We start from the raw sequence: 13,424 nt of genomic DNA on the forward strand, positions 1-13,424 counted from the left end.
CATTCATATACTAGTGGGTAGCCATCACAATTATAGAGATCTTCAACAATATTGTAGTTGTCAATAAATAAAAGCATCCAATGAACAACAAAAGCAACCAATGATACTGTTTTCTATTGTTACAGTAATACAAACCTATAGTAAACCCACAATCAGTTAATCGATTCACAAATATGCCAATATACTTGAAAGAAATACCAAAAATTAGTAATTCAATCCTTTAATTGTAATTGTCCACTATACTAATGTCCAACGACAGGTTATTTGTTTGGTTATCCTTGTTCTGAATCTACACCTGGGAATATTCTCGTGTTGATCCGATTTCGCGCTAGTGAATACTTGTGGTATGACAACGCTTTCCTTAATTGTTGTGCGCATGTGTAAGAGCATCGTAGGGTATGCTTTCCGCTTAGCTGTGAATAACACTTTTTAATCTGATGTAGGCTCGGGGGGGGGGGGAGGGTCTGTTGCAATTCTTGCTACATAGTCCTGAGCACCCGATTGGGTGTCTTAGGAGCCCTAGTGCATAATTTAATTAAGTGGGAAAGGTATCTTCGACTGTGCCTTTTCAACCTGGAGAAAATACGCTGACCAAACCCTCAGATACGATTGTTGCTAGTGTATGCCACTTTAATTCACAATCCATGACAAAATTTCTATAGTCTTCATTGTACCCTGATTGGTGATTAACTCACAGGAAGGGCCCTACCTCATAAACAAAGTTCAGTAATAATGGGATGCCTCCAAGCCGATCCTCGCTCCACAAAAAATCCTTTCTTCATACTAGACCCGCTTTTGCTGGAAAGAGTATGCTGTGCCAGAATAATGTAGATTTTTTAATTCTTAAACCAACCAGACTACTCCAATAACCTGTGCTAGAACAAGAAGAAAAGGAGTGACTAGGTAGGGTGGGATCACCTCCACTGAAACTAGTCCAAGGAGAAAAATGGGGTCTTAAACACTTAGAGCCTTAGGATCAAAGAAAAACATAGATAAATAATCTAATCCAATGATGCCTGAAGTGATTCTAATCCTCTTGTATTTATAGATTTCCTTGAGGGGGGCTTTCTTTTTAATTAAATTGAGTGAGGTTCACACCAAGCCCCAACTTTTGGCTTTTATTTGTCCCAACTGCCTCAAACATTAGGTATTTTTGGTTTTCCCCTTTATCGATGACTATTGCCTATGTGGATCGATAGGGTACTTATTCCCTTGGGCCAATTGATTCCTTTGGAACATTACAGTCCTCCTTCTCGACATTGCTTGTCCTCAAGCAATGCCATGTCTGGGTGCTGCATAATTTCCACTTCAAAATTTTAAGAATAACATGCTTCCTTCTGTCCTAACTGTTGTCATATAAACACCCCCTTTGCATCACAATGGCCATCAGGTTGGTGGGGAAAATCATTGTGCAATAGTTGCTTCCATGCTTTCTCCCCACATTCCCAGTTTCAAATGAATCCATAATGGCCATCGATTTTGATTCCAAATGGTCAGTACTATCTACATTTGGTGGTATCAACTTCTTAGAAGTTTGATTCTGTAAGTTTGTCTCTTCCTTGGCACAAATCACTGGAATAAAATTGCCTCTGCTCGATGCAGGAGGTGAGAGTAATCGAAAATCCATCCCATATTCGGATTTCAAAAACAATCTCAATTCTGTAGTGTGTGCCTTGTTTGAAGTTGCAATGTGTGCCCTGTTTGAAATCTTCCTTAGGTAGTCAACATATTGGGATTCCTTTGGTTGTTTTAAGGGCCTGTTAGGATGGTAAGTATGGTTTTGGCACTTAGTCCATATACCAAACCACTAAAATTTCACTGGAATGCCAACTTATTTTCCAACTTCTTCCTTGAAAGAGTCAAAAGGAACTTGCTTTTGAAACATCTGGCCCTTATCATGATCGACAAGTTCAAAATATATGTCCTTACCAATTTGATCTACAAGATCTTCATCCCATGCCACTTTAATAATAGTATAAAGATGTGCTTTTGTCTTCTCTTTCCGTTTCTTCTCCTTTCCTTCTTGTTCTTTCTTCAATCTTACCTGCAGGTGCTCTGCTGTATCTCTCTCATCAACATTTCAAATAATCTTATCCCTGCCACTTTCTCTTATATACACAAGCAAGCATTAGAGTATTTGGGAAATTTAAATGGCGTGTTGATGAATCCTAGACTGATGATGACGCCTGGATTTAACTGAGGTAGCTCCTGTTCACCACCATATTATTCCTCCAGTGCTCTCCTTCTTCTTTTATGACTCTTTCATCATACAACTTGTACCAGTGGTCTGAGAGAGTTGGTCTAATGAAAGTGTAATAATGGCTACCATTCACACCTCCAATGTGAATCAAAGCACTATGAAGAGTATATAAATTGCACGCACTTTTATTTGCATATGGAGAAAGATGTTTGCCATTGTCTCTATCCAAGTCAAATTGAAGTGGAAATTCATATTGATCATTTATTTTGACCATTGCATCTCACATAAAATCTTATTCAAATCACTTAAACTCAAGTTGTAGTATAAGAGAAAAATCAAGGAAAATAACACCTTTTCTTGCATCCTTTAGTCCATACTGCTTTGCATGATATTTGTTATCACCATCAAGTTGTTCAACTTCAACATACTTGTCAAATGAAGCATAGATATCTCGACAACCTTTAACATCAAGTTGTAGATCATATAATGATTCCTTCCTTGTAGATTTGTAATCCACATTTATACACAATATAGTTCATATGATGTCCTTCAAATAGATGCTTTATTGTATCCTCAACAACTGTGTCCTTCATTTTATCTTCTAACTTCTCACAAAGCACTCGATTTAGCTTTTGCACATCATGTTGCATGAAAGAATCGCATGCATCCCATTTGAATGATTTTTTCAAGTCTTTCATTGAAATGCTGGTGTTACTATACTAGACTTCATAAAATGAGATTTATAGAGCCCATTACCCACCAAAAGTGGGGACCCCTAGGAGAGCTTCTTTCCTACTCATCTTCTTTAGCCAACAACCAACAACCATGGATAGCTACCCATAGCCGATGTAATGTGCCGCTTTTTCTTCGCTCAACATCAATTATATGTTTCCTCACCCATCTATCGAGAGCATATGTTAGAAGTGTTGAAAAATGTAACTAGGTTCGGTGTTCATAAAATGTTTTGGGTCATTAATAGTGAGTCATTAGAGTCATTGTATATTTTATGAGACCCTTCTTGGGCTTTCAAATGGTGTAAAAATAATTATTTTTGAGTAAAAAATGAATTATTGGCCTCAAGAAAATAAAGTCGGCCTCAAGGAAGGCAATTCAACCTCATTAGAAGGCTATATATACAAGGCAATTCGACTTCATTTGGGGCATCTCACTCTCTCACACATAGTTCGATATCTGGAGTTGGAAGCTGAGAAAAGTGTGAAGTTGAAGGAGGAGGCTAAAAAGAGTGCGAGTTTGGTCAAGGAGGAAGGGAAGAACAAAATCAAAGGTTTGGTCTCTCTCTCTCTCTCTCTCTCGTGTGGGTTAGTTTAGGAGATCGAAGTCTCTTTATCAAGGTTGAAGTTGCTGTTGATGCCAAAAGATGGCAAATCGAAGTTGTTAAGGTCGAAGTGTTGATGCTGCTAGGTTGATGGTTGGATCGAAGAAGGAAAGGTTGTCTTGGTGTGGAGGAGGTCTTTGTCTAGGTTGAAGAGTCTCAAGGAAAACGATTGAAGGAAGAGATTTTGACTGGGTTTTCCCCTAGATAGGGGCTTTGCCTTGGCAGAGTGCCTACATCTTGTGTCTTGTGTTTTGTGATCTTCATGCACACATAATTTGGTAATTGCTTGATGAAAGATAATATAACAAATAAGTAAAAGAAGGCAACATAATTCACAAGTAATTATCAAGAAAGAGAAATCTAACCCTAATCCTACTAGCATTGATTTCTCAACATGGTTTCAGAGCTAAGGTCAAAGAAGATTGAAGATCACTTCATTGGCTTGAAGGAAATGATTACTCCCTCTATGATAAGAATGGGATTCAATTCTACAGGAAGATGGATCAAGAAGATTGTCTACTACTTATTCAACAAGGTCAAAAGTCAAGGGTTCTTAGCTGCACTTACAAGATCACTCAATGATGATAATGCATGGATCATTGACAGTGGAGCATCAAGGCATATGACAGGGGAAAGTAAACAACTACAAACTCTATCAAAGGAACCATACTCCCATGCAGTGGAATTGGGAGACAACAAAAGCTATGCTGTTAGAGGCATGGGATCAACATCTTTGAAGTTAGAGAATGGAGAAAACTACATCTCAACAACATACTATATGTTCCAGGTTTGAAAAAGAATTTGCTTTCAATTTCTTGCTTAGAAGATAAAGGGGATAAAGTTGCTTTTGTTGATGGAAAAGTCTTGGTTTGGGGGAAAGATTCAAGTATTGACAAAGCTAGGGTTATTGGAGTTCGTGAAGGAAGTTTGTATAGAGTCATTACACCACCTCCTCAAGCCCTCGTTCATATGGAAATTTCTCCTATTGAGCTATGGCATAGAAGATATGGTCCTCTTCACTACAAGTTCATTCCCAATCTTAAACATCTAGCTCATGGCATCCCCGATATCAAATAAGATCGTGAAGGAGTTTGCAAGGGATGCTCTTTGGGAAAACATACAAGAAAACCATTTTCAAATAGTGAAACAAAGTCTAAAGAAATATTAGACTTCATACATTTTGATGTGTGTGGACCCATGTCTGACAAATCACTTGGAGATCATCTTTACTATGTAACTTTATTCATGATCACTCTAGAAAGACATGGATCTACCTTCTCAAGAAAAATATGAAGTATTTGAGAAAGTCAAAGAGTTTAGATGTGAAGTGGAAACCCTAACCGAAAGAAAGATAAAGACTTTGAGATCTGACAATGGTGGGGAATACACTTCTAAAGAATTGATTGCATATTGTAAAGAATCATGAATTAAGAGGGAGCTTATTGTTCCCTACTATCCCGAACAAAATGGAGTGGCCGAAAGAAAGAATAGGACAATTGAAGAAGGTGTATGAACCATGCTACTTAATCAAGACTTACCAAAGTTTATATGGGGAGAAGCAGCAATGAAAACCATATATATTCAAAATAGAAGTCGTCATAGAATCCTCGATAATATGACACCCAAGGAAGCATTCACAGGGAAGAAGCCAAATGTGGAGCATCTTCGAATCTTTGGGAGTCCTGCCTATATCCATGTTCTAAAGGACAAACAAAAGAAGCTAGATTGTGCAAGCATCAAAGGGATCTTCGTTGGCTATAGTCTCTCCTCAAAGGCATATATAATCTACATCAAGGAAGGGAGACACATTGAAGTAAGTAGTGATGTTATATTTGATGAGAATCAAGCCTACAAAAGATCGAAGGATATTCCTATTGATTTTGATGACGAAGATCTACGCATATTTGAAGAAGAAGTACAACCCGATAACCCTTTTATAATTCAAGAAGAAGAAGAAGGACCAAGTGAGCCTATTCAACTTGTGGTCACGCCAAGCACAAGGAAGAGGCCAAATTGGTTAAAAGCTACTATTGAAGATGCTGAAGGGCATGGAGTTGCGAAAGGAACCTTTAGGGAAAGCAAAAGGCCGATGAGATATTCTGGATATGTTGCATATATGATAAAACCAATTGAAGCATAACAATCTACATTTGAAGAAGCTACTCATCAAGAAGTATGGAAGAAAGCTATGCAGGAAGAATATCAATCCATCATGAAGAATGGGGATTGGGAAATCGCTCCTAGACCTAGTCGGGGAACAATCACTCATGGGTTGAGATACACTGCTGGAGATGTGAGGCTACATGGATATACTGATGCTGATTGGGCAGGCAGTGTGGAGGATCGCAAGAGCACTTCCGGGTGCTGTTTCTCTTTGGGTTCTGCCTCGATATCCTAGATGAGCAGGAAGCAGAAGTCGGTGGTTCTCAGCACCGCTGAGGTAGAGTACATTATTGGGAGTATGGCCTCCTGTGAGGCTATTTTGTTGAGGAAGCTCTTCATTGAGCTATTTAGACATACAATGGATACTATTGTGATCCTTTGCGACAACTAGAGTGGGATTCGTTTATCCGAGAATCCCGTATTCCATGATCACTCCAAGCATATCGATATCAAATACCACTTTATCCAGGATATGGTACAACGAGGAGCAATAAGGCTCCATCATATCGGTACAGATGAGCAGGTCGCTGACATTTTGATGAAGCCCCCGGGAAACGTCAAATTCTTGACTTTCCGATAACGACTAGGAGTCGTTGAGAGATCCTCTTATGATGGTCCTGTATGATGCATGCATTGAGCTTTGGGAGCTTTGGGGGGCTTGGGGTACTTCTTGGAGCGACGAGCGACCATAGGGTGACTCACCCTCCCCTAGTGGTGCGCTGTGTACAGGTTGAATGGTTCAGCCTTCCCCTATGATATCCCGTGGCGACTTGTAGGTAGGATGAGTGGTTCATCCTTCTCCTGCCGAGGCATCCTACCCATGCAGTCTGGGACTCATGGGAAGTACCTCTCATTTGGCCAATGAGTAGGGAAATGAGGATAGGGACCATAGTAGTACCGATGGACACATCATGTATCTACCGTATTCCTTATGCTAGGATGACCGACATTGATTTGGGATCAATTGGAACTGACTTTGGGTCAATAAGAGTTATATAGCTCGCTCTCTCTTGGAACTGATCTGGGATCAGTAAGAGTGGTATGACACACTCTCTGGGACTGACTTCGGGTCAGTAAGAGTGCTATTAAGCACTCTCTTTTATCTGGGACTGAATTCGGGCAGTAGAGGATGGTATGATACATCCTCAATCATTTCTTCTTCTTCATAGTTTAGTAGAGCAAAGCTGAGCAATGCAGGGCAGTGCATTTGTTGGCAGAGATAGTACCGAAGGTCAGATGGATTGGAATGTGGAGTTCTCCCTAGTTGAGAGGGAGTGTTAAAATTGGCAACTACAGCCAAATTCCATGCGGGTCATCTTATCTATAGCAGCTGATGTTTTTCTTGGATTCCTCTTGTCGAGAGGTGTAGGATCGATCTAATGATCAACTGATTCCGACATGTATTTATGGAGATATGAATTTATTTGTATTTCTTGATAATTTGTCAAGGTCGGCCAACAAGATAAAGTGTGTGGCACACCCTTGCTTAACCTCAACGTTGCATATAAAGGAAGGAGACATTGTGCCTCATTTCTCCATCATCTCAACACACATCTTCTCTCTCCTAATCTTATTGGGCCAGCGTATGAGCAGTCTCTCTCACATGTGCAAGAAGAAGGACGGAATTTTCTGTTTAGGGAAACGTTGACTATTTCTAGGGCAACGTTGACTTTTTGGGCAATGTTGACTATTTATAGGGCAACATTGACTTTCTGGGCTGCATTGACCAAGGTGCAGGTTTGCTGGGGATGCGTTGACCAAGCGTTGACATGCGCATTGCTGTTTGGGTGCAGCGTTGACTGAATCGTTGACTGGTTAGAGCTGATCGCAGGCTGCTGATTTGTTGAATGTTGTTTTGACCGTTGACTGAGGGCTGTTTTGGGCTGCTGATGTTTGCTGTTGAAGACCGAGTTCTTCAAGGTTGACTAGAGGTCAAATTGAAGCTGTTTGACTTTGTTGATTGCTGATATATTATTACTGGTATAAAAATATCAGATTTGTGATATTGTACTATCTCTCCCTCTCTGTTGAATCATTTAAGAATATAGAAGAATTGATCAAAGGGTTTCCCCACATTGGGGTTTTTCCCTAGCTAGCCGCGACATCTGGTGTCTCTTGTCTTGACTTGTCTTCTGTCGATTTATTTATGTTCTATCAACATTTTACTTTATGTTAATGTGATTGCTAAACTGTGAATTGACATTGGGCTAATAAGAAGAAATTGAAGTAAATTGCTCTAAGCATAGAACATACCATAACTTAACATGGTATCAGAGCTGAGGTGAAGACAAAGCCCAAGAAAGAGCAAGAGCAATCAACGAAGACTGTTGGAAAAGTCTTAAGACTTCATGGGTTCCTCATCACACTTCCCCGCTGAAGACAAGCTCCGTGAGAAGTCTGACTATCACGGATGGAAGATGTCTCTCGATCTGACATTGGAAGAGCAGGAAGTGTTGGACTATGTGAGAGGTAGAATTACAGAGCCTCCATCAAATGCACCGGCTGCTACAAGGAACAAGTACACTAAGGGTGAAGTCAAAGCAAAGAAGATCATCCAGGACTCTATTGACAAGCGTCTGGTGGCCTACGTTTCTGAGCTGAACACCTCCAAGGAGATCTACGATAGACTGGTAAGCTTGTTTAAAGTTAGTGATGCAAATCAAGTTTTGTTCCTCAAAAATAAGCTGAAGGAAATTAAGAAGGGCAAAGATGAGGATATGCAATCCTACTTCTTAAGGATCACTGAGATCAAGAATGACCTCCTATCGATTGGAGAAGTCATTCCTGACAGGGAACTGACTATCACAACTCTTGGAGGGCTCCCATCCGAATGGTATGTATTTAGAACCACTGTTCTCAACAATAATGTAATTATGGGATTTTAGGAATTGATGGCAAGATGCATTCAAGAAGAGACAAGGCTGGAAGAGCAGGAAATGCCTTCATTTAAAGGCAACCCCACTGCTTTCTCCTCTCATGCTGAAAGGAGAAATAATTCTGGGTCTAAATACAAAGGAAAGGCCGGATCGAAAGGTGGAAGGAAAGGAAGGTGTTTTGCTTGCAATAAATTTGGCCACTATGCGAGGGAGTGTCCAAATAGGAAGGACACATCTCATGACGATGATCAAAATCACTCCTGGGGCAATTCCAACCACAATCAAAGGAATGGCAGGTTCAATGGCAAAGGAAAGAGGAATGCCAGAAATCAAGGAAGTGGTCAACCCTCCAAGAAAGCAAGGAATTCCAGGTATGAATCTAATGTTGTTAACAATAAGCAAGATGAATATTATCTGATATCGACCCTCTCCACTACTTCTCCTTCGGACTCGTTGGGCAATTGGCTTATTGATAGTGGTGCCTCAAGGCACTTCACTGGTTACAAGGAAGCTCTCTCTAATCTGATAGAGAAGGAGACCAACTTGGAGATTATTCTTGGAGATAACTCCACCTATCCCGTAAAGGGTGTAGGGAATGTTACTCTTCAATTAAATCAGGGTAACACAATTCATTTGCAAGAAGTCCTATATGTACCTGATCTCAAGAAGAACCTGGTGTCCATTTTGGCAATGAAAGAAAAAAGCTACAAGGTGGCCTTCATCGATGACAAGGTACATGTGTGGAAAAAGAATTTTAAAGATGCTTTCACTCTTGGGTTTCGAGTTGACTCTTTATATCAAGTTGGAGGAAGTCCGTTGGGAGTCATCTCTTGCAACACAACTCTTCAGTCTGAACTATGGCACCAGAGATTTGCACACCTTCATTATAAGGCTCTACCTGACGTGAGACAACTGGTGACTGGGATGCTCGAGTTTAAAGTAGAGAAAGAAGGTGTATGTCTGGGGTGTGCCGAAGGAAAACTCAAAATGGGGCCATTCCCCTCAAGCCATAGCAAGACCTCTGACATTTTGCAATTGGTTCACTCTGACATATCTAGTATGATGCTTGTGAACTCTTTGGGAGGATATTTATATTATCTCACTTTTACAGATGATTATTCTTGCAAGACCTGGATATAATTCTTGAAAAAGAAGGATGAAGTGTTCTCTTGGTTCCGTCACTTCAAAGCCTTGATTGAGAATCAAACCGAGAAGAGGATCAAGATCTTAAGGGCTGATAATGGGACTGAGTATGAATCCAATGAGTTCCATTACTTTTGCAAGGAAGTTGGCATTAAGAGGGAGACCACAACACCATACACTCCTGAGCAAAATGGTGTCGCAGAAAGGAAGAACCGTACGATTTTGGAAGCTGTTCGTTCCATGCTCCATGATTAAAGGCTTCTGAAGTTTCTATGAGCTGAAGCTGCAAATACCGCCGTATATGTTCAAAACCGATGCCCTCATCAAGCATTGGATTCCAAGACTCCTGAAGAGATGTTCACTGGTAAGAAACCTGATGTCTCTCAATTTAGAATTTTTGGAAGTCACGAATATTTTCATGTGCCCAAAGAGAAGAGGAATAAATTGGGTGCATCTGGAAAGAAGGGAATCTTCGTGGGCTATAACGAAAATTCTAAGGGCAATAGAATCTATGTGGTTGGTCAAAGGGAAGTCAAGAGTAGTCATGATGTCACCTTTGACGAAGATATGGCTCTTAGCAAGGTTGACAATCTTCCTATACTAAGGAAAACTAAAGAAGCTGACACCAGGAAGCCGGATGAGAAGGAAGATGAGACGATGCCCGATGTGGCAGAACCTATGGATCCCATTGATTCCCCTCCGCAAGAGCCTTCCTCTTCTAGGAAGAGGCCCGCATGGCTTAGGGGGAAACTTGATGATACCGAAGGACACATTGCACCTAGAGGGATTTTCCGTGAAAGTAAGAAGCCGACCAGGTATCAGGGATACTTGACTATTATGAGCACCATCATATGTTAATTTTAGGTATATTCTATGCTTAGAGCAATTTATTTCAATTTTTACAGTTAGCTCAATATCTTTTCCAGATTAGCAATTACATCAGCATTAAAGTAAATTGCAGATGGAACATAAACATAAATCGCAGAAGAGAAGCCAAGACAAGAGGACACAAGATGTGGCGCTAGCCAGGGACAAACCCCAATGTGGGGAAACCCTTGATCAATTCTTCTTATATGTTCTTCAATAGTTCAACAGAGAGAGAGAGATAGTACGTTTACAATGAAAGTCAACACTTTGACTTATCTAGATAAGAGCATAGATCATCTCTAAGAAGATGATACATGAGATTAGTTGAAGACATGCTGCTTCAACTGATTCTCCAAGGTGACTCCTTCACCTATCATTGTGCTGCATTTCGTCATCATGCTGCACCCATCATCACTATGTTGCATCTCATCATGCTTCATTAATCATAACTGTACCCATTACTGTACTGCATTATGTGCCATTGTTGCACCATGTTGCGACACTGACCTATGTGCTGGCTGCATCTTGCTTGCTTGTTGTCCCTAGCTTGCTTGTTGTCCCTAGCATACTTGTTGTCCTTTGCATGCCTGCTGTTGCATGCTAGTTCGACAGTTCTCAGCAGTTCCGGCTTCTTCCCTTTGCGTCAGCTTTCCCAGCTGTTCCGGCTGTTTCGGCTGTCCCTGGCAGTTCCGACTATTCTCAGCAGTTCCGACAGTTTCAACTATTCCCGGTAGTTCCGGCAGCTCCCGGCAGTTCCGACAATTTTGGCTATTCCCGATAGTTTTGGCAGTTCCCGACAGTTCCGGCAGTTCTCGGCAGTTTCGACAGTTCCCAGCAATTCTGGCAGTTCCGGCTTTTCCTGGTAGTTCTGGCAGTTTCGGCTTTTCCCGACAGTTCTAGCAGTTTTGGCTTTTTCCGGCAGTTCCGGTAATTCCGGCTTTTCCCGGCAGTTCCAGCAGTTTTGGCAGTTCCGGCTTTTCCCGGTAGTTCCGGCTTTTCCCGGCAGTTCCTAGTAGTTCTGTCAATTCCGGCTATTCCTGGCAGTTCCGGCAGTTCCTACTTTTCTTGGCAGTTCTTGCAGTTCCTGCTTTTCCCGGAAATTCCGGCAGTGCCGGGCAGTTCCGGCAGTTCCGACTTTTCCCGACAGTTTCAGCAGTTCCGACAGTTCCGGCTTTTCCCAGCAATTCCAGCAGTTCCGGTAGTTTCGGATTTTCCTGGTAGTTCCGACAGTTCTGACTTCTGTCTTCTGGATTAGGGCAGCGTTATCCCTTAGGATCTCTCCTCCTACTAAAACCCAAATACAAGTAGAGGAAGAGATCCCAAGTGTGTTGAAATGACTTGAAGGCCACCTCTATTTATACTAAAACGTTGAGCACAAGTGGGGTTTATTTGGTTGCTGGCCGACCTTGACGAATTGTCCCATAACACAAATAAATTCATATCTCCATGAATACTTATCGGAATCAGATGATATTTAGATTAATCCTACACCTCTCGATGAGAGGGATCCAAAAAAAATATCAGCTTCCATTAATAAGATGACTCACATGGAGTTTGGCCCTAGTTGCCAATTTTAATTGTCCCTCTCAAATAGGGAGAACTCAATACGTTGATCCATATGTCCAACTGTACTATCTCTGCCATTAGTGCCCTGCACTGCTTTGCTCTGCTGAGCTCTGCTTTTCTCTACTATGCTCCGCTGAACCATGAAGAAGAAGAATTGATCGAGAATGTCTCATACCATTCTCTACTGACCCAAAGTCAGTTTCATATGAAGAGAGTGTGTCACATCACTCTTATTGGCCCAAAGTTAGTTTTATTGATCCCAGATCAATATCACAAGAGAGTGTCTCAAACCACTCATACTGATCCCAGATCAATGGAGGTCATCCTAGCATAGGGAGTACGGTAGATACATCGATGTGTCCATCGATAGTACTACTATGGTCCATAACCCCATTTCCCTTCTCATTGATCAAATGAGAGGCACTTCCCACGAGTCCCAGACTACATGGGTAGGATGCCTCGACAGGAGAACTAATCATCTTGTCCACAAGAGAAACAATCATCCTGCCCCACAGTCGCCATGGGAGAACTAATCATCCCGACCCACAAGAGAACTAATCATCTTATTTCACAGTTGCCATGGGAGAATTAATCATCCCGGCCCACAGGAGAACTAATCATCCTGTTCCACAGTCGCCACGGGAGAACTAATCGTTCCGGCCCATAGGAGAACTAATCATCCTGTTCCACAGTCGCTGTTGGAGAGGTAAATCCCCTCTGTAGACAAAGGCGATCCCCACTAGTCCAGAATGGGTCTAGAAACAATCAAACAATGCTAACACACAGGTTCCTAATTACAAATTAAAGGTAAATGATGAGATCCTACTTGGATTCCAATGCTAGTGTTGTAGAAGAGTCGACACTCCCGTTCCTTTGCTCCGGCTGGTCACGATCCTCACGATCTCCGTGAATGGACCCCTGCACATGCAAAGAACGACACAAATACAAGCATAAAATTCAATAGATGCAATTATATATTGGTCAGAAAAGATATAACTCAAACATCATTACAATGAACAACAAGAGTGGAACCATAATGATAGTCATCTATTATTGATAAACAACAAAGAAGAATACAACCATAGTTCTGACGTCAAATCCTCCTTTGGCTGGGTGATCAGCTACATATGTCTTGCAAAGCTTGTCGGGATTGGGAACAAGTCTCTCTCTCTTTGATTAATGCAAAGAAGACTCTTACAGCAATCTCTCAGACTTCTGAAAGTATAATTCTCCGTATGCTCGAACTAGCTTGTCAAAGGCAATGGAACAAGCT

The 13,424-nt window shown here is 41.3% G+C and overlaps 1 pseudogene; it reads right to left on the reverse strand.

Moving 5' to 3' along the window:
- Nucleotides 1-1,342: 1,342 nt before the first annotated feature.
- The window catches only part of LOC149207749 (ubiquitin C-terminal hydrolase 12 pseudogene), a 77,310-nt pseudogene continuing 65,228 nt past the window's right edge, over nt 1,343-13,424 (reverse strand).

The sequence above is a fragment of the Pinus tabuliformis genome, chromosome 1_2 (genome assembly GCF_031772625.1).
Source record: "Pinus tabuliformis cultivar Carrire ecotype Pingquan chromosome 1_2, CPIR1, whole genome shotgun sequence".
Lineage (NCBI taxonomy): Eukaryota > Viridiplantae > Streptophyta > Pinopsida > Pinales > Pinaceae > Pinus > Pinus tabuliformis.